This window comes from Lissotriton vulgaris, chromosome 11 (assembly GCF_964263255.1).
Source record: "Lissotriton vulgaris chromosome 11, aLisVul1.2, whole genome shotgun sequence".
Taxonomy (NCBI): domain Eukaryota; kingdom Metazoa; phylum Chordata; class Amphibia; order Caudata; family Salamandridae; genus Lissotriton; species Lissotriton vulgaris.
Genome location: NC_141699.1, coordinates 999,560,611 through 999,588,013, shown reverse-complemented (window position 1 = coordinate 999,588,013; position 27,403 = coordinate 999,560,611).

Below are 27,403 nucleotides of genomic sequence, written 5' to 3'. Positions count from 1 at the left end.
TCTGTCCTTCACACATTTTAAACAGGTATTTGCAGGATGAATTAAAATGCATTCCTTCCGGCCCAAAATACTCTCTAATGGTAAGGGTCCAATCTAATGATAATTAGCTTTTGTTGAGAAATGTGCCAAGAAAATAAGCAGCCTATTCACAAAGGTAACTTACACTTAATTTGCACATGTACTTTTTCTATTAGAGACTTTGGGGCATATTATCAAGGGGGTTTATCTCCGCTTTTTTGGCTTTAAAAGCCAAGAAAGCGGAGATAAAATTATCTCCCTATTACCTAGCTGTCGCTAACACCAGTTAGCGACAGCTAGTAGGAGATAGCGACCATCTTGGGCCCCACTTTGCATGTCAGTGATATTTATCACAAATGACATGCAAAGTGGGCGTGCCAAGATGTCAGCGACTGGAAACAGTCGCTAACATCGCTATCTCATATTACCAACTTTTGGAGTTATTCACGCTAAGCGCGAATATCTCCAAAAGCTAACACCTGCCCTGAGCAGTTCTTAGCCATGTTATCCAATGGGAGGTGGATAACATGGCTAAGAGCATTAGCTCGGTAATGCATGAATATCGCTGACTTTTCAGCGATATTCATGCATTGCGGCCGATTTTTATCGCATTTGCGATAAACCTTGGTAATATACCAAGGTTAATTCTGGATAAAAATCGCCGCAGCGCTGCGGTAAATTTTTGTCTCTAACCAAGCAATAGTGATAATTATCGCTATTGCTTGGTAATATGCCCCTAACTTGACTACTTTTGGATATTCGCCATTTATGAATGTAAAGTTACTCAAAAGTGTAGATTTACTCGTCTCCACCCCCTTAAATACGGGGTGTAGATACATTTACGAATGTAAATTACTACTTCCAACAAGCATTAGCAAAGCCAAGAGGTCTGATGCTGGCTGGCAGCCTTTTGGCTTTGGCAATTCTTGTTTTGTTTGTTGCCATAGTGTTTGCAGAACGGTCTCTCATCAATCTAAACTAGCATTGGCAAAGCCAATCAGTCTCAGCAATGCGATAGCTATTGGCTTTGTCCATGTCAATGTGCTTTAGCATTGCATGACCAGATGCTAATTTTTCCCCAGGTAGAAGTGGCATCCAAGCCCCAGCAGCTGATGCACCGTTACTCCTTTGTGTAACCACGGGCACACATGAGCAAGGCATCCACATTTATTTTACCATTTGATAGAGACCAAAACACAATATGAAATGTGTCAATTCCTTTTAACGAGCGCTGCCAAAATCACCTACTAAAATGATGATATTTATTTTGTTGACCTCTCAAGAACAGAAGGTACTGTCTGCCTTAGTGCAATTCGTACTCGTGACTTTCATGTTACACACACATGCCTGCTGCAGGCACCCACCCCACTGAGCTCTCCAACTGACAAGAAGGATCACGGCTAACAATGACCAATATGCAGAGATCACTGCATGCGTAGATTCTAAATCAGGAATCCTTTATTAAATTGATTTCCTCTTCTTACTACCAGGGGCCTCATTTATGAGGCCTTGCATCAGTTTTGCGCTGCTGATGCGTCACTTTTTGTGACGCATCGGCGGCGTAAAACATGCGCCTTGTTGCGCCATATTTAAAAAGTGACGCATCTAGGTAGATGCGTCACTTTTTAAACCCCTGCGCCACATTATACCTGTGTCAGGTATAATGTATGCAGAGGGGGCGTTCCCCCGCAAAAAGCCTCGTAATAGTGACGCAGTGAAATCTATGAGATTTCACTGCGTCACTTTTAGGACGCTGTTGCGTCAAAATCTTGCGCCTGCCTCACAGCAGGCGTAAGACTGACGCAGGCCCTTTCACATAGGGCTTGCCCCATGTGAAAGGACGTATTGCTGGAGTTGCGTCACTTTTGTGACACACTCCAGCAGTGCGTCACTTTTGCGCTTACAGATACGTCAAAAATACTGACGTATCTGTAACTCCTTGCGACATGATGCGTCATACATTAAATATGATGCATCATTGGTGTCGCAAGGAGTGCGCAGTGAAAAGTGACGCATCACTGTTTTCACGCAGCGATGTGTCACTTTTCATAAATAAGGCCCATGGTGTTTTGTGGGTCACTGTTGTCTCTATCTGGTTTGGCATAAGCATGGTATAGTCTGACCATAACTCCCTTCCAGTTAGTGAATTGGATTTACAACAATCAACTTGATGCCAAGGCCTTTCAAGAAAGTGGTAAACCAGCTGATTAGGCCACTGTAGTGTTAGCACTGGGTCACGTGGCCGGATCCTGGCCGGGTTAATTCGGCCTTTGGACGTTTTGAGGTTGATAGAAATTAATTGTGTTAATTTGTGTAACAGTAACAAATTCTTGCAGGACTTTGAAAAGTCAGCCTTAAAGTGTTATGTAATAGTATTGTACTATTTTTTACCACTGATGTTATTGCGATTCGCACTGGGCTTAGCGATCGTACGAAATGCCTTTTAGGTGCTCCTGGTAGGCTGCAATTTTCAAAATCTAAGTAATGTGGGTTTACTTGGATGCCGGCATATACATTTACCAAACCTACATCTCAAAGGCGGGTTTATCGTCGGTTCAAAATACCTTAATTTTATCTTGCAATAAGCCTTTTACTGATCATTTGCTTTCAACCTGTAATTCTGCAACACAAAAAAACATGTGCTTGCTTTGTTGTGTGCGCTGTATTCTGAACCACAACGCTTACTATACCAATACACTCCAGTGCCTAGGAGTGCATTTGGTGGCATGGCGGGACAGTAGCGGGTCCTCGGGGGAGTGCTGCGGAGCAGTGGTGCGGGGGAGGGGCAGGGTGGGGGGTAGTACACCCCGGCGTACGGCCGAACGGAGGTAAGTAAAGAAATAAATAAATAAAACGAATTACATTGCGCGCGCTGCATTGCCATTTGGCGTTGCAGCGTGCTCAATGTAATTCGTTTTATTTATTTATTTATTTCCTTACCTCCGTTCGCCCGTATGCCGGAGTTTACTTCAACCCCACCCTGCCCCTTCATCGCCTGCCCCACCGCCCGGCAGCACTCCCTCGAGGAGTCGCTACTGTGGAGGGTGGGGGGGGTGAAGAAAGAGTGAGTGAAGGGCAGCTGAAACGAAGCGATCACCTGACCTTGCAAGGCAATGAAGACCATGGAAGGGATTGCTGATGTACTGTGCGCTGTATTCTAAAATGCAAAACACTTTCTCTGCAGATGCATTCCAGCGCCTAGGAGTGTGGTTGATGACATGTGGCGCTTTACAATGACCATCCAGTGAATTGAAACAGGCCCTTTCCGTATCCTGTTTTATTAGTAACCAGCGAGTCTGTTATGACACGCTCCTGTTTTTTTAAAATCTATTTCAGGGGCAGGGAGGAAGCGAGAATGAGTGAGTGAAGTGGATCTGAAATGAAGCAGTCACATGCAAGGCAATGTAATGTAATGTATGTGTCTTGTAAAGCGCACTGCTGCCCTGAGGCGTTGTGGCTCTGTAGACCGCTGGGAACCCCGTCCTGGCTATCCCTGTGAGATGGTCCCTACTGGGTATCTCCAAGGTGAAACCAGGCAACCCCAGCGAATGTGGGGGGGCGTTGTAGAGATGAGGCAAGCTAATGCCCAGAGTTGCCGAGTGTGATCCCTGGTTAGAGTAGGCACCGAGGCGAGAATTATCGAGTCCGCTGACCCTGGTCCACGACCCTGCCGCATCGGGAATTGAACCCTGGTCTCGGGCCGTTCTCTGCTTCCGGGTCTGCTGCCTCTAACCAGTGAGTCACACCACTCCACAGACCATGGAGGGGATTGCCGATGTACTGTACCTTGTAAACCACTAAACTCTTGCTATACAGATGCACTCCAGTGCCTAGTAGTGCAGTTGGTAGTATGTTACGCTTTACAATGACCTTCCAGTAAATTGAAACAAGCCCTTCCCACAGCCTATTTCAGTAGTAACCAGCGAGCTACGTGTTCCTGTAACTATCTCAGGGACGAGGAGGGGATTGAGAATGAGTGAGTGAAGGGCAGCTGAAACGAAGCGGTCACGAGACCTTGCAAGGCAATGGAGACATTATAGAGGGGATTGCTGATGTACTGTGTACTGTATTGTAAACCACAACACGCTTACTATACAGATGCACTCCAGAGCCTAGGAGTGCAGTTGGTGGAATGTGGCGTTTTGCAATGGCCATCCAGTGAATTGAAACAAGCCCTTCCCGCAGCCTGTTTTATTAGTAACCAGCTGGCCCATTATGACGTGTTCCTGTGTTTTAGTAACTATCCCAGGCGTGGTAATGATGCGTGATAAAGACATGCATTGTATTCTCATACATCCAGTATTGGGACAATTTATCAGCACCCAGCATGATTGAGCACTGTACGTTGTGGCAAACTTTTTTAACATAGAGAAGTTGAAAAGTTTGTCAACTTCACACAATTTCCCCAGCAAGTGAAAATTTCAGCTAGAAAAACATTTTGAGGTTGAGGTTTACATTTTTCAGGAGAGCCCTGCCACGAAAAGTAGATTTTGCATATATTTTTTACCACAAATACATTTATTCAAGTTTCGTAAAAACTAAGCGGCATATTACTAAGCGGGGCGATAGGCAATTATCGCCGATTTAGCGGCCGTTTTCAGCCGCTAAGCGGTGACAATTCTATCGCCCTATTAGCAAGCTGTCGCTAACTGAAGTTAGCGACAGCTTTTAGGTGATAGCGAGCGGTTTGGGGCCCGCTTTGCATGTCAGCGATGTTTATCGCTAATGACATGCAAAGTGGGCATACCCAACCAGTTAGCTTCTGAAAGCAGTCGCTAAGGTCGCTATCGCCTATTAGCAAGGCAGGCGTAGCGCTGGAAATATTCGCGCTAAGCGCGAATATCTCCAAATACTAACACCTGCCCAGACCAGTTCTTAGTTATGTTATCCAATGGGAGGTGGATATCATGGCTAAGAGCATTTTGTCGCTAATGCGTGAATATCACTGTATTCTCAGCGATATTCACGCATTTCGCCTCTATCGCTGGATATTTTAGCACAATGGAGAAAAACGTTGCTAATAGCATGTTTTCTCCGCTAACATATCCAGCGATAGGCAGCGATAAAAAAAGCTACCTGTTGGTAATATGCCCCTATATTTATTAACCCGTTCGCTGCGTGCGTCGGCCAACGGACGTCACGAGCACTACCTCCGTAGTGTGCTGTGCACGTCCGTTGGCCGACGCGGCCCTGCCCGCTTTCGGAAACGCCTGCACTGCGGCGGATTCTACGCCGCGCTTAACGTGTTAAGAAAAAGTCTCCAACTTCATAACCTTGTCCAAGGTGGCGAGGTTTTTACAAGACACAAAGGCGACAGGCACATACTATGCGACTGTGAATGTGCTCACTTCAAAATTACTATAAAACCTAACTTCACCATGTCGGGCCTCTACATCTATCGCCCACCTGGACCTGCCTCAAAATTCATCGAAGCTCTTCTTGAGACAGCAAACTCTCTAGTGACTAAAACTGCAAACTTCACCATACTAGGTGATCTCAACCTTCACTTTGATTTGCTTAAAGATTCTACCATCAAAAGTCTTCTTGCTGACTTCTCCGCCCTACAACTTAACTCCCTTATTCAAACCTCAACGCATCTAGCCGGTCACACCCTAGACCCAGTATTTACAAACATCGAGGAGGTTAAGACTGAGGTGCCCCTACCGATGGGATAGACAGACCACTACCTCATAAACTGACTATTTTAGTCAATAAAACAGTGCACAAAATCGCACCAACCCGCCGTCTAAAAAGACCATGGCACAAACTATCCATCAGTGATCTTCATACCACCCTTGGGGAATTCCATCATGAGACCAACCTAGACATCAACATAACCTATAACACGTTCCATGATTGTATTACGGGAGGACTAGACGCTCTTATCCCAGTGAAATGGACGAAAGGACGCAGCTCACCGTCCAATCCATGGTACAACGACACCCTCAAAGCCACGCGCAAAGACTGTAAAAGAGCTGAGCGTCTTTGGAGAAGGGAATACAACAACGAAGATAAAAACAATTATCTATTGAAACAAAAAATGTACCACAAAGCCATCCGAGCCGCACAAACCGCCTTCTATGCAGATAAAATCAACTCGAGCCCTACTCCTGCCAAAGAAGTTTTTTAACTTGTTCAAGAACTACAGAGCTGCAAATCTCCCTCCCCCAGCATCTCTTCTGCGCAACAATGCGAGGATCTCGCCACGTTCCATGTTGACAAAGTACAAAAGATCTACAGATCCTTCCCTCAGCACTCCCCGAGCCTTGCTAAAGTCACTAATCCCATCCCTAACTATACTATCTTGACCCACATCCCAGAAATTTCCTTTGACAACCTCACCAAATTGTGCCGAAAAGTCAAAACTGGCTCCCCGTCAGACCCCATGCGCCCGGCTCAATTTTTGGAGTCACTTAACTTTTTTCTACCTTCCCTGGCCTCTATTCTGAATCTCTCCTCCTCAGCTAGTGTACCATCTGCCTGGAAGCAAGCGTGGGTTTCACCTATCATCAAGAAACCCACCCTAGATCCATCTAAACCGGAAAATGTCCGTCCGATCTCTCTGCTTCCATGGGTGTCCAAACTCGCAGAAGCCCATGCTAACAGCATCCTGTCCCAACACATGGCCCAGAATAACATCCTGGACCCATCTCAAAATGGGTTCAGACCGGGCCATAGCACGGAGTCTGCTCTCCTGGCCACTACCGAGTACCTCAGGACGATCTTAGATGCCTGTCAAAGTGCTGCGCTGATTCTTCTCGATCTCAGCGCGGCCTTTGATACGGTATCCCATGACATTCTTCTCAATCGCCTGGAGACTTTCGGAGTATCTGGCCTTGCTTTAAAGTGGTTCCATTCTTTCCTCAAGGACAGATCCTTCCGGGTCTCAGCACCCCCCTTTCTATCTAAACCTCATCCCATTGCACAGGGAGTTCCGCAGGGCTCTGCGTTGAGCCCCTCCCTCTTTAATCTTTATGTGCAACCTCTTTCGGCAGTGGCCAAAGAGTGGGGCCTGACACTGGTGTCGTACTCCGACGACACACAGCTGGCCATCACTCTTACGGAAGGCCCTTCCATCCAGGCCTCCAGATTTAAAAACGGTCTTTCCGCAGTAGCCCAATGGATGACGGACAACTGTTTACAGCTTAATGCTGGAAAAACAGAAGTGCTACTCCTTGGTAAAAACACCAGCCATTGGAACGAGCACTGGTGGCCGTCTTCCTTAGGTACCATTCCACCTCCCAAATCCCTAGTTAAAAATCTAGGAGTGTGGATGGATGCCTCACTCAACTATCAGACCCATACCAAAAAAGTCGCTGGCACCTGTGTCGGCTTGCTGAGGAGTCTTAGCCACATACTTGGCTTCTTCGACGCTAAGGTCCGCCAGCTTATCATCCAAGCAACTATCCTCTCGCGTTTGGACTACGCCAATGTACTCCTCCTAGGCGCCAACAAAGGAGAGATAGCATGATTGCAACGCGTGCAAAACTCTGCGGCTAGAGCATTAGTCGACCTTCCTCGCAGATGCTCGGCCAGAGCTACAATTCGCAAACTACACTGGCTACCCGTTGACTCCAGAATTAAATTCAAAACCCTCATCATGACCTTTAAAATTCTCAAACTCGGAAGTCCAACACTGCTACGACCTCTTCTCACTCCCTACGCTCCGTCACACAACCTGCGATCCTCTAACCAGCACCTTCTGTGCGTTCTTCGCATAAAACTTTGCCGCATGGGCGGCCGCTACTTTAGGGTTTTGGGAGCCAAGCTATGGAACGAATTACCACAAAATATCCGCTCCATAGAAAGCCTACCTGTCTTCTGAAAAGCCATTAAAACTCACCTATTCCCCTCCCCCTAATTCTCCTCTTCACCTCCCACTTTCAGGCTAGGGTCTGAGATTTCTTTAGCGCCGGGACGCCTCCTCGCTGGGGCAGCTGTTTTGCGCTCTACCAAAACTATAGAATAGAATAGAATAGAATGCTAACTTTTCACACTCAGGGCGGATCCTAATGTGTTACATTTCAATTCCCTGTCTATAGATCCACGCAATGTTGTTGTATTGCTTATTTTTTTATGACCTTTGGATTGACTGAACATTTTTTTTTATTGCTTGTTAATCCTGGAATTGATTTTGCCATAAAACGGAAGAAAATGAAGAACGCAGTGTGTCGCTGTTCAAAGAATGACAAGGCAAGTGATTAGATTGAAGAATACTCCGTGCAAGTTACCTGCGTGATCTTGCCGTTACACTGGCTTCGGAGGCATCTTTCGAATTGCTGTGAAGTTCGGTGGTGCGCGGAGCCGGTGACGTGTCTCTTCGCGTGTTCAGGCATGCGCAGGAGTTGTCGGGCAAGTCAACGAGGTGACGTCAGTGCGCAGGGTCATGTCCTGTGACCTTACGTGGCGGCCATTTTTGGACCACGAAGAAGGGAAAACAAGCTGTTTATTTATAGAGCACATCGAGTGACACGCTGAGGAGCATTTAGTGGCAAAAGAAGTCGGAACTATTCTGAGGACATTGAGCAACAGGTGAGGCAGTCGGGGGAAATGTATTGTTATTTGGATTGAATATATTAATTTTATTTTATTATTAAAAAAAAAGAGAAGAGGAAAGACTTTTGAACTAAGGAAAAAGGAATACAAGAGTTTTGAAAATGTTACTGAACTTGGATGGGTGAAGGTGACAGTGTTCAAGAAGTGAATAAAGAAATGGCACAACAACATTTTTCAATAAGCCCTCCAGATTCATTTTGGGTTAAAGGTGCACAACCCAGTATAAAATGGATTGAATGGAAAGAGTATTTTGTGAATTATATTGAAGCTGTAGATGAAGAAAAGAAAATGAAGCCAGAACAAAAGAAGAGGATTTTATTACATTCACTGGGACCTATGAGTTAAAAAATGTATTCTAGGATGAGCAAGTGTGAAGACACAGATTTGAATGTATTTGACAATGCAATTAAAGATATAGACAAATATTTTGCGCCTAAGGCGTGCATGGGTGTTATCAGGCACAAGTTTTGTCAGAGGAAACAAACTAAAGATGAAACAGTTGATGAGTGGATGGACGATCTAAGGAAGTTGGAACTTGATTGTCGTTTTGGTGGATTACATGATGAACTGATGTTCAATAACAATTCAGCGCTACAAGATTGGCTGTGGGTTCATGGTGATGCACCTTTGGACGATGTTGTTGCCATATTGAGGAAATAGGAGATGTCTGGGAGATGTGCTAATGTAGTCAAGGAAGCGGACAAGGAAGTATCTAAAGCTCCGGGGACAGTTTGTAAAGTTCAAGGGCCGGTGAAAATTTTTCGTCCGCAGCATCAAGGAAGATGGATGAACCAACCAACGAGATTTCAGAACAAGGGTGTTGGAGAAAGAAGATGTTATAGGTGTAACAGCAAGGAGCATTTGGCCTTCAGTCAATCTTGTCCAGCTTTGAAGAAGAAATGCGCGAATTGTGGACTCATTGGCCATTTTAGCAAGTTATGTCGTAGACGCAGCAATGTTAAATATGTTTGTAATGAAAATGTGGAAGTTGAAGTGAAGGATGAGGACGAGGATGATTGTGTAAAGAATGTGAGAGGCAATGAAGTGATAAATATTTCTGACAATTTGATGGAAGGGAAACCTATTTGTGAGGTCTCGTTTGGTGGTGTGTGTGTAAGTGTTTATGCGGATTCGGGTTCACCTTACACCATCATTAACCAAGATGTATGGAAACAAAAGTTTGTGGGTAAGTTGGGTGAACACTTGGATAAATCAGATATCAACCCTGTTCGCTACACAGCAGAAAGAATAGAAATGTTGGGTTTTCGCTGGCTAACCTTTTTATTTAAGGGGAGGTTCACTAAGGGGAAATTGTATGTGGCTAAGTTAGGGCTGTCTGTTTTGGGATGGTTTGATCAAAAGAATTTAAATATAATTCTGGATCCAAACAGTAAGGGGAAGGTCTTGATTATGGATGAAAGAAGTAAGTTGGAGGATGAGTTGTGTGAATGTTTCCCAAAAGTGTTTTGTAAGGATTTGGGTTCATTGAAAGGATTTGAGCGTAAAATTGTTTAGAAAGGAAATGCTCAACCTAAGATACATAAAGTAAGACACATTCCAATGTTGATCAGAGAGGAAGTAAAAAATAAATTGAAGGGTTGTTGTGCAAAGGTGTAATTGAGAAGATTGAGACATCAGAATGGATTTCTCCGATTGTCGTGGCCAGGAAACCTAATGGAAAAATTCATTTATGCATAGATTTGCACCACCTGAACAATAACATCGGTGTGGATAAGTTCCCACTACCTAGAATTAATGAGATGGTATCTTCATTAGGGGGTGCAACGTGGTTTTCAACAATTGATCTCTCTGCCGCATACCATCAGGTGGAGTTAGAGCCGGAGTCCAGGAAACTCACGGCTTTCATAGCCCCTTTTGGTTGTTATCAGTTCAGAAGAGTGCCTTTCGGGCTGGCATCAGCCGCAGCTGTATTTCAGCGTTTGATGCATAAATTGTTTGGGAACATGCACATGGTGTCATTTTTCCAAGATGACATTCTGGTGGCGGGCATGTACAAATGTGATCATGACTTAAAGTTGAAACAAGTGTTAGGTACATTGCAAAATGCTGGCTTGACGGTTGAGAGATCTAAGTGTAAGTTTGCTGAAAGAAGTGTGTCGTAATTGGGTCATGTGATTAGTGAGGAAGTTGTGAGACCAAAACCTGCCTTAGTAGATAACATCATTAAGTTTCCTGCACCGACTTCAAAGGAAGAAGTTAGGGCATTTCTTGGCATGGCTGAGTATTGTGCCAAGTTTATTAGGAATTTTGCATTAAAAGTTTACAATATTCGTTCTCTTTTGAAAAAGCACGTGAAGTTTGAGTGGACTGGGTTATGTGAAGAGGAATTTAAGGTGATTAAGACAGATTTACAAAAAGTTAATGCACTTGCAAGTTTTGATCCTAATGCTGACTGCATTTTAACTACTGATGTGAGTAATAGTGGCCTGGGTGCCGTATTGTCGAAAAAAGGTTTGAATGGTAAGGAAAATATCATTTTGTTTGCGTCAAGAGCTCATTCTCCTGCTGAAAGTAGGTATCCCATTATTGAGAGAGAGGGATTAGCATGTGCATGGGCTTTGGAGCATTTTCGAGCGTTTGTCTGGGGTAAACCAGTGGTTATTCGTACTGATCATAGGCCATTGGTGTGGATTCTATCTAGTGATGGTATTTCTGGTGCATCGGCTAGGATGGCAAGATTGTCTATGCATATGAAGGAGTACATTTACAAAATGGTTTATTTACCAGGGAAAGAAAATGTAATTGCTGATTGTCTATCTAGGTTACCACCTCCTCTTGAGGAGTGTGTTGATGATCCATGGAATGATTTTTGTGTGGCATTTGTACATGACTCTTGCATTCCTGCTAGTAGTAAGAATGAGTGGATGGAAGAACAAAGTAAGGATCTTATTTTAAAGGATGTTTTTGATTACATTTGTAAAGGATGGCCTAAAAGGTGTGGTGTCAAAGATGGTTTAAATGCTTTTTGGCAAATCTGTATGGAATTATCATGTGAAAACGATTTATTGTTCAGAGACGAGAGAGTGATTCCACCTGTCTCGTTGAGGAAGAGAATTCTACAGTTGTGTCATGAAGGTCACTTTGGGATTGTGAGGACAAAGTCAACTGTGAAGGGAATGTTTTGGTGGCCAGGTGTTGATGGAATGGTGGAGGATTTTGTAAAGAAGTGTACTATTTGTAATTCAGCAGACAAAACACTTAAGACGTTAAAGCCTATGATGAATGATGGGCTAATTCCTGATTCACCTTGGGGTACTATTGCTGTAGACATAATTGGACCTATTGGAGAGCAAAAAGAATTTGGTTTAGTGGTTATTGATCTTTTCTCAAAGTGGCCAGTTGTAAAATTTGTAGAGTAGGTAGATACTCAAACTGTGATTACATTTTTGGATAAGATTGTCATTATGGAGGGGCTACCAGTTTGTGTTTTGTCAGATAATGGTGTGCAGTTTACCTCTATGATGTCAAAGGAATATTTTGACAGGTGTGGAGTTCAGCATAATACTACTGCTTTATACAATCCGAGCGGTAATGGCACTGTTGAGAGGTTTAATAGAGTGATAAAGGGTATTATTCAGGCATCAATGAACAAGGGATTAGAATCGAAAATTCAAGTACAAAAGGCTGTGTGGTCTTACAGAATTACTGTTCAAACTAATACTGGTTTGTCTCCGTTCACATTGATGAGGGGTAGAGCTAAATTCAATCCTGGATCGTTGTTGGATAGCAAAGTGACTAATTCGTCTCCTGTGGAGGTTAAAAAGAGTCTGGAGTCCATTCATGCTAAAAATAAAGACTTTTATGATAGACATCACAACACAAAGGATGTACAGATTAAGGTTGGAGATTTGGTTAGGGTGGAAAAACCTTTTAAAGTAGCTAAAGGTGAAAGCCGTTTTGAACCTCCTATTAAGGTGGCGGAAGTGTAAAAGAATGCAGTTCGGCTTGAGGATGGTAGGGTTTGGAATCTCAAGAGTGTGACAATTAATCCTAACCAAGAGGAAAGTGAACTGCCCACTTTGACATTGGATAATTATGGGTGGATTGAAGATCATTTTGAGAATAGTCAATTACACTCTCAATTGGCTAGTGATAATGGTGGAAGTAGGCAAGTTATTCCTTCCCAATCTGATTCCAACTTTCCTTCAAATGATAAGGGGGGAAGGCTTGTGTGTAGTGATGATCAGCATCATATTCACATTAATCATGCTGGCATTTTGCCTTTGGCGGGCAAAAAAGCAAGGGTTTTGCCAGTGTGGTTGAAAGGATTTGTAATGTAATTTTGTTTATTATTGTTTTTTTGTGTATATTAGTTAATGATTTAAGTTCAGTTCCTTTCTGTTATTCTGTATGTACATTCTACTTCTTTTGTTATAACGGGGGGATGTGTTGTATTGCTTATTATGTGAGTGTATCTTTAATTAGCTCGTGTGCAGAATGTTAAGTTGATTCTGCTGACCAGATTCTATATGGTGTCAGTTGTAGGTTGGCTGGAAGATTGATTGCCTGGCGCTCACCTGTTGCTATTGTATTTATTTCCTTTAATAAATACCAAGGATTATTCTATCTCCCTTGGTCTACTTCGTTACTACAAATGTTTACTAGGAAATTAAATAATTGTTAGGAATGACACTCCAAAATGTTTGCGGCATATTTATGTAGTAAGATAGTGAAGAGGCAAAGAACAGCACAGCAACATGGCGGCAGCACATACAAGGCACAAGAGACTGAAAATGAATGCAATGATCTGCATAAATACATTTGTTAATGTTATGAAAAGAAATAAGAGCTGACACCCCCCCATTGACATGGATTTCTATACATAGACAGATTTGTAACTCATTTTGGAATTGCTCTAAAGGTTTATTAACTATACCTAAGTAACAACATCAGTGCTGAATCAACTTCTCAGTAACTGGCGCCAAAGCCAGGGAACACAAGATGAATCCTGAGCCTTACATATACTTATTTGAATGTGAATTAACAGTGCGGCCTAATTCTTTTAATTGATTTAGTCAAAGAACGTTGCCTCAATGACACAGCAATGCTATTACTTTATCCAGGCAAATGGGCAAATTTGTCGCTAGAGAGAAATAAAAATAGGAAGGCATATCAGTGAGAGGCAGGAGTTAGGTCATAAGAAGTGCTTGTAGTAGGACCAGTGTTTTGCATAGCAGTCGAGGGTCTTAAAGATGTCAGAGCTATTAAATGGGTGTAGCAAAACCACCTCCGTATGAGCATTAGAACATATTTTTCAGTTCTGAACTTGTGGACAAACGCTGAAACCTTTTTATTTAACTGAAAGAAACATGATTTTTTATTAAAAGATCCAGAATTCCAAAACCTGTATTATGGACAAAGAAAGAGCTGGATGGATTGCGGAATGGATGGATGGATCGATATACTGAGCAGGTGTAGCTTATGGCTGTGTATAGGTATAGGTGATATTATTATGAGGACAGTGTGGTCTTCGGCAGCTACCCATCTGAACAGAGTAACAAGATTAAAGTCCCTTTGCCAGCAGATGTAGCCAAGTAGTTGGCTTGAAAATCAATCTGCAGACGAATAGCCAATCTGCACTGTAAATAGCTTTATTGTCTCTGGTGGATGAACAGCTTACCTAGAAAGAAAGAGATCAGTGTGTGAAGACCCAGTAATATACAGTGTGATGAAGCCTTTTCAATAAACACAGCCATGCCGAAAATGAACATTAAAAAAAAAAAATGTGCCTTTCCTTTGTGGTACATGCAGGCGGTCGGCTCCACGCCTGCGGATGTCACAATGTACAACACATTCTATTTTGGAAAAATGCAAACACACAATAACCCGATTATTGTGCTCTTTACGATGCTTGTGCAAAAAAGTGAACAGCCAATCACGTAAACAAACAAAAAAAAAACAAGCATAAAAACAAGCAACAACAGTGATGGCTGGTGGGGGGAAGCAACAGACAGGGGAAAGAAGAGCCAGAAAGAACAAGGGAGGATGGGTGGGTGTAAGCACACAGGTGAGGGAGGACGGGACATACATGGAGGGGGGTGCACAAGGGAGCCAGCTAAGAATACAAGGAAACCAAGCAGCAAAACAGCGATGAGGGAAAGGTTTGAGCCATGGAATGGGTGCCCTCTAAAAAAGCACCTCTGATATTTGATCTCGTCTTTGAATGCTGAGCAAATGTGACAAGATAAGAGTAAGATTTATAGGCCTGCTCACAAAAACGGAGCAGAGCAAGTGAAGAAAGGACCTATATTTTCAGTTGTTTTTCAAGAAAGAAAAAATTGGTTCACAGAACACCTTCTAAAATGGTGTTCAGTGTATTAATATAGTACTTGGTCCCTGCTATTGGGGAGGGATACACACAGCAAGAGGCATGACAAGTGCATGCTATGGACAAATGGGGAGAAAGAATGAGGAAGCAACGGTGGAGTCAGCAAATTGGAAGTCAGTTGGCGGTGTAAAGCCCACAAAGTATATTCAACATGTCACGAAGAAAGCGCTGTCTAGCCGTGACCATAAAAATAAATTGGTTAAAGGTAAAAATAGTTTGTGATCTGCATAAACTACACATTACAATGTCAATCCCTGGCACTGAAGATGACTACGTTGTGTTAATGTACTCCTTGTGAAAGGCTGGCTGAAATGCCCAATAACTATGTTATACACATACTTTTAATAAAATAAATCAACAGGTCTAGGATAACACCAGACTTGAAAAAGGAAATTGATCTGCCATTGGCTGCCATACTCTTTGATAATCCTGTTTTTGGAATATTTTTGTAAATCGTTATTACAAATACATAAGAAGTGTTGAACAGATAGATAAAACGGAGATTTGCGAAGACAGACACAGAAGGTTACATAATAGGTAAGCATTCAGATATATAGGTTGCCAGACTGACAGACAGAAAGAAACTGGGTTAAGGGGGGTAAAACCGTACCCATGCAGAAACAACAATCCTTGTCAGGTGGAATGCACAAACTAACCCCAAATTAACCTGTGCTCAACCACTGATAGCTTGGTATAGAGCAGTTAGGGTTAACTGAGAGACACATTGTAAAGTATTTGTGCAACAGTTGAAACAGTAACACAGTGAAAACATACCATGAAAGGGATCCCACACCACATTTAGAATAATAGATCAATCTTAAATAAATAAAACAAAACCAAAAGGACACAAATCCAATCAGTAGAATCAGTAGATAACATTTAAAGATGTCAGTGAATATAGCATAAAGCGCCAACTGTGGATATCTGGTTGCGCTAGACGGACAAAGTCACAAGTTTATCCCGACTGTGATGAGAGTTGTCTGGCTCAGGGACCCAGTATGGCCCACTGAACAAGAGTACCTTAAATCCTGGTTGCTGAGCTTTACAAGGTGCTGAGTCAAGGATGCATTGCGCAGCTGAGGCGATGCATCGGTTCAGGGGAGCTGCAAGGTAAGGTCCTGCGTCATCGCCGAGGATCAAGGGACAAGGGCTTGAGATGCTCAGTCCGACGTCAAGGATGCATTCTGCAGTCGAGGCGATGCACTGGTTTCAAACAACTATAAGGCTGCGATGCGAGAACCTGCATCATCATCGAGGCTGCTGTCGAAGAGAGATGTGAGATGCAAAGGCCTACATTAAAGAAGCTTTGCAGAGAGGCCATTCAGATGTGGGTTGCTAGGTCAATGCGGAGTTCTTGCACTGAGAGAATCCTTGCAGCAGAGTTGATGCTTTCATTCTGCTTGTGATGAGTCGCTCCTGATGGATCCACAGATGGGTCGGCAGAGCACGTTCAGGCCCAGTTCCAAGGATCCAGGACTAGGGTAGCACCACTTGGCATGGTATGACTAATAGATGGCAGATTGCAAGTGCTGGGTTCAAGGTTGTTGAAGCCTTCTGTCCTTGAGGCTCTAGTCAGGAGGCCAGGCAACTAGCCCTTACAGATGCAGATCCATTCCTTCTCACCCTGGCAGGATGGCAGCAGGTAGCAGGTCAGCACAACAGGGCAGCAGTCAGTGTCAGTTTTAGGGCTGGTGGCACATGGTCTGGCAATGTTTGTTGGCACCCCCTTATGACCTCCTTCACAAATGTCCTCACTATCACCCTCTAACTGTGTTCCTCATCTCTCCATAGCTCTGATCTCACAAGCAGTTTTTTAATAACGTTACACTACTTATACCAGTGTAGGGTGTCAGAGCACTTAACATCACACACATTGTACAGTACAATGAATCATACAATTGTTAATGAGTTGATAGGAAATGTTACATCAGAAAATGAGGATTACAATGTGTGGGAATCAAGCATCATCCATAATAGAAGGGACTGAGGGGCATATTACCAACAAATAGCGATATTTATCGCTATCTAGGCTTAGCGGGTATTTTTTTATCGCCGCGCATCACTGGAATTTATCGCTGAGATAACGTGCTATTAGCGATGTTTATCTCCAAAGCTATACATTTTCCGGCGATAGCGGCGAAATGCGTGAATATCTCTGAGAATACAGCGATATTCACGCATTAGCGACGAAATGCTCTTAGCCATGTTATCCACCTCCCATTGGATAACATGGCTAAGAACTGGTCTGGGCAGGTGTTAGTATTTGGAGACATTCGCGCTTAGCGCAAATATTTCCATCGCTACGCCTGCCTTGCTAATAGGCGATAGCGATGTTAGCGCCTGTTTTCAGTTGCTAACAGTTTGGGTATGCCCACTTTGCATGTCATTAGCGATAAATATCGCTAACATGCAAAGCGGGCCCCAAACCACTCGCTATCACCTAAAAGCTGTCGCTAACTGCTGTTAGCGACAGCCTGCTAATAGGGCGATAGAATTATCGCCGCTTAACGGCCACTAAAGCGGCAAAAATTACCTATCGCCACCCTTAATATTATGCCCCTATATTTTAAGAGTGTTTGATGTGGTGAAGCACATACTCAGGATTTAAAATACCACAGGGGTTGGCCTTACTAATAAGAGTGTATTGTGACCTAAATAAATGCTTTTTAGCAACATTAGAATAATGAAAGAATGGGGAATGAAAACATAACTTTTTAACCTATACCATGCAGTTTGCAAGCAGCTCTTTGCTGACAGTTCATAGGTCACTGTCCTATATTAGGACTGCAATTCATAAACTGCAAGTCACAAAAGGATCTCTGGGACAAAATCAGTAACCCACTGAGCTATCTACATATATGTCCTTTTGATCTCTGCATGGTATACGTGATCTGCATGGTATACGTGCTTTGCAGCAAGCATATTAACCCTCTGCGCTACTTTATGATGAGTCAAAACCTCCAAAAGACAATACTGTAGCCTCTCTCCTGCAGGTACATTAATTACCATAGTTATATTGACCTTTTTATTGTTGCCTGAAGATTGCTAAAGGCAAGGAACTCTGCAGAAGGTACTTTTAAATCCATTATATATATTTGAGAACTCACCACCCCCGAGGTCAGTGCCCAACCGGGTGACAGCTATCACACTGCCCTAAACCTGGCCCTGGAAGCAGTCCTTCAGAGCAGCCGTACAGCAGAGTGGCAGTCCTTTGGGCAGTACAGCAGTCCTACTTCCTGGCAAAATATCCGCAGGTCCAGAAGTGTCCTGAATGGTTGGGTCTGTATGGGTGTGAATGAGTGTGCATGTACATGGGTGAGTGTGAGTATCTGTGTATGAATGTATGTGTGGCCCACTAACCCCTGTCAAACTACTGACCACCACTGGGCAACGCCATTTTTATAATATTCCCAGATTGCATCTAGATCCTCTGAAAGCAACCCTCCATGCCGTTGTCATCCTGGCCATGGAAGACATAAGGTTTGGCCATATCTCCCCTGTCTTAGTTAGCCATTATCAGCTTTTACAGTAAATAAATGACTAGCTATATTCCTAGTTATGGAATAACAACTGAAATTCATTCTGAAAACAAATGGCAAATCATATGGGGCCTCATTTATGAAAAGTGACGCATCGCTGCGTGAAAACAGCGATGCGTCACTTTTCACTGCGCACTCCTTGCGACATTCCTGATGCGTCATATTTAATGTATGACGCATCATGTCGCAAGGAGTTACAGATACGTCAGTATTTCTGACGTATCTGTAAGCGCAAAAGTGACGCATTGCTGGAGTGTGTCACAAAAGTGACGCAACTCCAGCAATGCGTCCTTTCACATGGGGAAAGCCCCATGTGAAAGGGCTTGCGTCAGTCTTACGCCTGCTGTGAGGCAGGCGCAAGATTTTGACGCAACAACATCCTAAAAGTGACGCAGTGAAATCTCATAGATTTCACTGCGTCACTATTACGAGGTTTTTTGCGGGGGAACGCCTCCTCTGCATACATTATACCTGACCGAGGTATAATGTGGAGCAGGGGTTTAAAAAGTGACGCATCTACCTAGATGCGTCACTTTTTAAATATGGCGAAACAGGGCACATTTTATACACCGCTGGTGCGTCACAAAAAGTGACCCACCGGCGGCGCAAAACTGACGCAAGGCCTCATAAATAAGGGCATGATTTGCTACCAAGAAAGAAATCACAAGCGATTAAGTCATCATGGGTTTCTAGGTCTGTTTTCAATTTCAACTGCTGGCTACACCTATAATAGATAATTATAATCTTAAATAAAGAATTATACAACCCATCCTGCTATGTTAGTTGCACTGAATATATTCATTTTTTAGGAAGTACCTTGATAAAGGGTGAGGAGAAAGACCAGGGCCTTCCTATCAGACTCAGGTACATGAATTCACATTTTGCCTGCAATCAATCACACACATGCATCAACCAATAACCTCTCCATATAAAGAAAGTTAGTGGCAGCTCGACCTCAGGGACAACCTCCCCCGAATGAAACGCCACCACAGCTTAGTCAAGACATCTTTCAGGCAAACCCCCTGAAGTGTCCTTTGCCTCTCATTTCTATGCTTCCCTAAAGTAATATCTCAGGTGGGCGATTTCACAAGCCAATCAACAATTCCATTTAACCTTTGACCTCGGTCACAATATAAAATAGATGTAGAATGGAAGGCTTCCCATTGAATACTTGCTGGTTTGTGAAAGGAAAAGTACATGTTTAATAGCAACAATGGGATCCTTCAGCATACAAACAGCTGCTTGAAATGCGAGCAGCAATTGAATAGCAAGAGAATGGAATATCTGTGAGCATTGTGTTCCAAAGGCACACAGCACCAGTAAAAATAAATGTAGGAAGTCTCTGCTGAAGAAGAATTTGAGGGCTATGTTTATCAACATTTGACGCAGCACAGCAAGCCACCTTGCTGCTCCCAGCAGGAGAGTGCAGGAACGCACCGCATTTAACATTGTACAGCGCATTCCTGCTTTCTACCTGCGCTGGTGCACAAATTGTACACCTTCTTGCACAAAAGCAATCCTCTGAAGCTTTTTTGCCTCTTTCTACATGTGCTGCAGAATGCAGCTCACTTAGACAGAGGAAATGGGGGAGGCATAGCATCTGACGATATCCTAGGTCTATTAGTATCGGTAAACCTGGGAATGCTACAGAATTCATGGGTGGAGCTGTGGGAACTCCACACTCTACCCATGGGACGCTTCCCTGGGGCATGTGTTACTCCAGATTTGATTGAAAAAGGTCTATAGCTAAATACACAAATAACAAAACGCAAACTAAGTTAATAACCTACACAATAATGACAAAGGCCCACATGAAAACAGTAATCACCAAATAAATAGAGAAAATATTACATTTTTTATTTAATTTTTAAGTCAATGTTTTTAGTTTATAATTCTTTGATAAATTTCAGGCTGTTTGATATTTTGTGAATATTGATCATTTATAAATACAACAGCAACATAGAAATTCATAAAAAACACATAACACACATGGACATAGCATTGGACATAAAAGAACGATGGAGGCAAAGCGGTAGATAGAGAACTACGCGCGTTTCGGCTTGTCAGCCTTCATCAGGTGACCGTCTATTGCACTACAATAAAAATAGGTGATAATTATTAATATACAGTGGGCATAACAGAAAAATAATGAATCCGCCTAAGAATAGAGACTCACTCAAAAGACATATGTATATACATATTACAGAATCTATTTTCATTGAAATTCAGGAGCCACATGGTATATACAGTAAAAAATAGGAAAATATATACATTACACCTAAAAATATGTGTGAGATGAGGACATAAGAAAAAAACATGAGAAAAGACCTTAATCTACTATGTTAAGGCCACACAAATAATATGCATGTGAAGAACTAATAGATACATAAGATATGGGAACATATGTAGAAAACAAATATTACAATACATGATGTATCAAGCTATTCAGGGCTATGCAAGTTGGCCTTCCATGGCTTGGTAAATCTCATCTAGGTTTTATGTCACCTTTCCATCCCCTTGCAAGTCCGACACAACACATTAATTAATATGTCCATGAATTTATACAGCAATATAAAAAGGCACACATTGGTGACTAGCCGATTTAGGATTTAATTGGTAAAAAAGAAAGTGCAGGGACCGTAAAGGGCTGTAAGGGAATGTGTAATAGTATTGCTGAGGCTCAGTGGAAGTTCCATATAGCTTTGATTACTTACCTGTCATCTCAATATTTTGATTTGACTTCCCTGTCTCATTCTTTACATCATGAGTTGTGTTCACACTCTAGAAACAGGCCCTGCTGCCTACCTAAGTGTCCCGCCCCTACCCATGTCGGCCTATAAAGGATGATCTCTCTCTAGGAATCTCTTATTCTGCCTATCCCCTTTTGGATGCAATTGCCTTCTGTTTCCTGTCTCTTGAGGGGAGTTCCTGTTTACCATGTAGGACATGTTGGAGGGTTTTCTACTTGCTGTGGATTGCGCACACCCAAAAAAAACAAGGATAAGCAGTGGCGGCCGGTGACATTTGCAAGTGGTGAGCCTTAAAAGTTCTGGATGAGTGCCCTTTTGTGAGTGAGTGAAGCGAACGTGCCTAATCGTCATACGAGCGGCCCGGGGTTGTGGAGGGGGAACATTTTGAGAAAAGATTGAGCAAATGGAGAAAGCAAGAAGGGCAATAAAGCAATTGTGAAACTGTAGTTGTGACATCAATAAAGAGATTTCATATAACATAACATATATTTGTAAAGCGTACTCTTACCCAGAAGGGTATCTTGGTGCTGAATAACAGATGTTTATTGTTATCCGATTCAATGGTACTCGTTTTATCAACCACAGAAGGATGATTGGCTGCGTGAATCCATTGGGATTTGAACCTGTGACCATGAAGTCAAACACAGGCCCCTACAGTGGGCTCATTAGTCCACTAAATCACCAGACCCGATGTAGGTAGCTGCTTATTCAATTTAACCAGAGAACCTCACAACAGACTTTGAGGCCTGTGGAAGGGGTAGTGGTCTTCAGAGTTTCTCAATCATGCCTGTTATGCTCATTCTACATTAGACACGTGCACCCTTTTCTCTCCACATCTCATCCATATGCAAATCTTATCTTCAGCAGCCTCCTTTTGCTAACTCCTGAATGCACTTCCTCTCATCTCCTTCACTTCTCAACCCCCAAATACACAACACACCGACTCATCTGTAAGCACTGCAATAAGTGAACATTGCTCTGTTTGTTCAGCACAGAGGCAAAGGATTGGATGACCAAGTATTCTGAACACCTTTTTGACCCACTGACAGGCACTGTGAGAAATTCGCACTGCCTTCAGCATCAGCGCCAGAGCTTTGAATGGTGCCCCATTATAAACGCCTGGAGGCAACTCAGGGGCATAATACCAAGCAATAGCGATAATTATCGCTATTGCTTGGTTAGAGACAAACTTGTATCGCCGACCTGCGGCGATTTTTATCGCAGATAAACCTTGGTATTATCACAAATGCGATAAAAGTCGGCCGCAATGCATGAGTATCGCTGAAAATTCAGCAATATTCAGGCATTACCGAGCTAATGCTCTTAGCTATGTTATCCACCTACCATTGGATAACAGGGCTAAGAACTGCTCAGGGCAGGCGTTAGCTTTTGGAGATATTCACGCTTAGCGCGAATATCTCCAAAAGTTGGTAATAGGAGATAGCGATGTTAGCGACTGTTTCCAGTCGCTAACATCTTGGCACGCCCACTTTGCATGTCATTAGTGATAAATTTCTCTGACATGCAAAGTGGGGACAAGATGGTCGCTATCTCCTACTAGCTGTCGCTAACTGGTGTTAGCGACAGCTAGGTAATAGGGATATAATTTTATCTCCGCTTTGTTGGCTTTTAAAGCCAAAAAAAGCGGAGATAAACCCCCTTGATAATGTGCCCCTCAGTTCGTAGTATGCATTGTACAAGAGAAAAGAGACTGCATGGCAAACCGAGGTCTGCAACTGACAATTTCTGGCCACATAAACGCCATGTTTATTAATCTGTTAAACAAAGCCTTACTGACATATGTGTGCTGACAAGCATTAAGGGAGCTGGGACGAGACATAATATTTGCTGTTGATGCGCAGTAGTAGAAATAGAAGTAGGACACACTTGTCGCAGACTTTTGGGGAGTTATAGCAGTCTGAGTCTTGATGTAGAGGCCAGAGAAATGTAATTCAACGTTAAGCCCCTAAGCAACACGTGCATCCAAGCAATGCAAAGATCACCTCACTTGTTCCTGGAAACAATCATTCCTGTATCCATCTGTGCAGCCCTCATTTGTCAGAACCGTGGCAGCGGCTTCTGTGATCTTGTACAATTTTATTCGGATTTTGATTTAATGAAACAAGGCGCTCCAATATGGTGACATATTAGTAAAAACAAACAAATTTAAATGTGACATCTGAACCTAACCCTATTTTCCTAATTGGTGTCCATTTTAAATTACAGTGCAAACAACTTTTCATCTGGAAAGAGGAACTTAATTTAACTACAGCCAACATTTTGTCTGGAATCAAAGAATACTACCTACACCTCTGCACTCCTGCAAAACAATTTAACCATGAATAAAAGCTGACTACCTAGACATCATTAGCTGTGCCTGGCTTGAACATGATGAAAGACAGCCTTAAAAGAACCCTTGACTACTGATGAGATCAATGACGCTACGCCATTATGAGAATGACTTATGGGAAAGTGCCTGGGTCGGACAATCGCAAGGCAGAGTTTGATAAAGCATTTAAAGACCTCTTCTGCTCACACTTCCTGGTGGTCTACCGTAAAGCGAGTCACATAAATGAGCCTCGTCGGACTTATTTACAAGTTACTTGCGCCACCAGTGCGTCACTTTTTTTTCCATTTCTCCTCGTTTTTTTCTTCTGTCTAGGGGTGGTGAATTCTGCAGCACACATAGGAAGAGGAAAACACCTCTTTTTATTTTTTTTGTTCTTGTTTATGTGCAGGAAGGTACCCCTTCCTGCACAGAAACAATCTCCCCACATCACAGGCACCCTTGCACCATGACGCAAGGCTGCCTGCAGGGCGCATGGCAGCCGATTTTGTGCCAGCACAGGGGAATGCATAGGGTGCGTCATATTGTTGTTTTGTTGTAAATATGAGGCATCCCTGTGCTTTTAAAGTGCCCTGCAGCACTTTCTTGTAAATAAGGCCCCCTAGGTCTCTGCACTCTATGTGCCCCAGTACAGTGGCTGTCTCAGTCTAGAGTTTAATGCAGCATGTCTGTAGTGCAGCATTCAATTCAGAAATAACTAAGCTCTTAGCTTTGTTGCACCACATGGTTGGAGACCTGAGGACTGTGGATGTGATCCTCCAGGTTCCTAGCATTGCTGCAGTGGCGAGGGTTCAAGTATGCATTTCGGGCTGTCTGACCAGCCCGACATGCGCACTTGAAATCTTGCCCACCTACCGTCACCAGTAGGCACCCGTCCAACCCAACATGCGTACTTCACCCCAGGCCCCCCGAAACGTGTGTCAAGTCATTTGATTCAAGATTCAGCCCCCCGCCCCCCAGCCAAGCCTCCCGTGCCCGCCCTTACTCTCATGCACAAATCAAGCAAGGCAAACTCTGCCCAGATGGAGACATGCCAAAATAAAAGCAGCGGTGCACTGGCACTGCGTCCTAAACCTTTAATATGTGGCCTGGCCGCCAAGGGGCAACAAAACAAACAGGGGGGCAACGGCCTCACGCCCCAATGAAGAATCCACCACTGAGGATAATGGGAACAGGTTCCTTGCTTTCCTCTTACTGATGTAGGACTGCACAACAAACATGTATGTAAGCAAACATTGACCAAAGAATAAGTCAGAAACTAATGCCTGTTATGTCCATACAGTATTTTTTGCTTCAGTGCCAATTCTTGAAAGACTGGATTTTGTTTCCTGTTTTCACCCACATTCTTAATTCTAGTCTGCCTCTGTGTCTGCTTTAATGCCGTTACTGTTTTTATCCCTACTACTTTTGCTGTAGGGTTGCACCATCGATTCATCACCATATATTTTAATGTCCTTTTCAGCCTTTCCGAAGCAGTGAGGCCCTAAATCTAGGTCTACTTGAGTACTGAAAAATGGCAGGATATGGTACAATCTTTTTTTTCGTTTAAGAATTTAAATGCCTCTATCGTACCACCTTAATATTGGTTTCCCTTGTGGTTAAACTGTTATTGTTTCAGGGAATTCTGGTACCAGAATATGCAATGACATATCCTTTCAATTAAATCAGCAAACCAAACATAACGGAGAAGAACATTCTGAAGAGTGCAGGTTGAGGCTGTTAATATGAGGACATGGGTGTAGCAGAAGGAAAGAGTTTACGATTTAATACAAATGGAAGAAGGTAGTTTAAGAGAGCAGTGGGGGTGTTTGACTCAAGAATATCATCTGAACATAATGTTCTGACTTCAACATTTGGTGGCGTTTATGGTGTTTTATGTATTGTTTCTATTTTATAAGATTGTTATTGTAAAATAATTAATTTGTTAAAGTAAATATAATTGACATATATATTTTCTTATTTAGGATTTTTGGGGTATTGAGTGAGTAGTCTATATTATTTTTAATAATGTTAATGTATTAATTGTGTTTTAATTTTGTAGCTGTTTTTGTACAAGGTTTAATAAATTGTTTAATTATGTATTACATTTGTGTAATACATAATACATTTTTAATCCCTGTTATTAAGTTTGTGCACTTTCTTTTATCTGTTGTTACATGCATACAGGGGGCCTAATTTATGAGAAATGACGCATCGATGCGTGAAACAGTGATGCGTCACTTTTCAGTGCGCACTCCTTGCGACATTCCTGATGCGTCATATTTAATGTATGACGCATCATGTCGCAAGGAGTTACAGATACGTCAGTATTTCTGACGTATCTGTAAGCGCAAAAGTGACGCATTGCTGGAGTGTGTCACAAAAGTGACCTAACTTCAGCAATGCGTCCGTTCACATGGGGCAAGCCCCATGTGAAAGGGCCTGCGTCCGTCTTACGCCTGCTGTGAAGCAGGCGCAAGATTTTGACGCAACGGCGTCCTAAAAGTGATGCAGTGAAATCTCATAGATGTCACTGCGTCAATTCTACGACACTTTCTTGCGTCAATACGCCCCCCTTGCATACATTATACCTGGCGCAGGTATAATGTGGCGCAGGGGTTTACAAAGTGACGCATCTACCTAGATGCGTCACTTTGTAAATATGGCGCAACAAGGCGCATTTTTTACGCCCCTGGTGCGTCACAAATAGTGGCGCACCGGCGGCGTAAAAGTGACGCACAGCCTCATAAATGAGGCCCATGGTGTCTCACTGATTACAGATACAGAGAAGATCATGTCAACAGTTCAACAGAACATCCGTGGAATACTGGCACTGAAATTGTCAAGTTAGTCTCTGTGACTGGTGTCCAAGTCACCATTACATTAACTGCGAAGTTAAGAACATTTGTTTGCGTAACCATTAGTTGCTGTTCACATCATGTAATATACACAGTTCGGTGTTTGTAGGTACGGATACAGCCAACTTCAACTTATGGCAGAGTTCTTTTGATTTTAACAAGTATTACAAAAAGGCAAAAATAAACTTTAACGAAAAAACATTGACCCTCCTGTAGTCCCCCCCCTATACATTCGTACATGGCTGCCCTATTAGCACACTACCCCCTCCCTTCCAGTTGTGTCACGGTAGCTTGTGTAAATCATGACAGATATTTATTTGCTAGTATGGGAAGATGGAACATACGCGCATAGCACGTCTGTGCTTGTTGGTTACCCGGGCGTTCTCAGATTGGGGAGTCCCCACTTGTGTGCTGTTGTAGCTCGGTTAAGCGCATGTTCCAGTGTGTGGCTATGGGGACCTACCTCAGACCCAGCGTTTCCTCACGCCTGATGGTGAGGCCCTCCACCTTAGCCCAAGCAAGCATTTAGTGTCGCCATGCCTGCGCATGTGGCGGTTCCGCTGCTGCTTTCCATCTTTTTGTGAGCAATCTCTTGGCCACTACGATCCCCAAGTCTAGGAACCTGGATGTCACTTTGGTGGCCACTGTTCTCCGGAACTTATGTAATAGTTATACTGGCCAAGCAAAAGGTAGTTTGCGTCCTGTGCAGGCGTGCAGCAGACTGGCTACTGCGCTCCAATACGCAAAGATCCGGGGGCAACTTCATTAATACATAATACATGTATGTGTTAGTTTTTTGCTTTAAGTTGTTGGGTTTATTGGTAAATTTGTGTGGGTGGAGTATTTAATTTAAGAGACCTTTACTATGCTATTAGGAATTTTGTTTGGTTTCTAATTAATTTGCTGCATAATTGAGACTTAGGGGCATATTTATCATGCAGTTGCATCACCCCTGCGCTATACCACGGGGCACAAGGGTGACGCAACTACTAAGTAAGATTTATCAT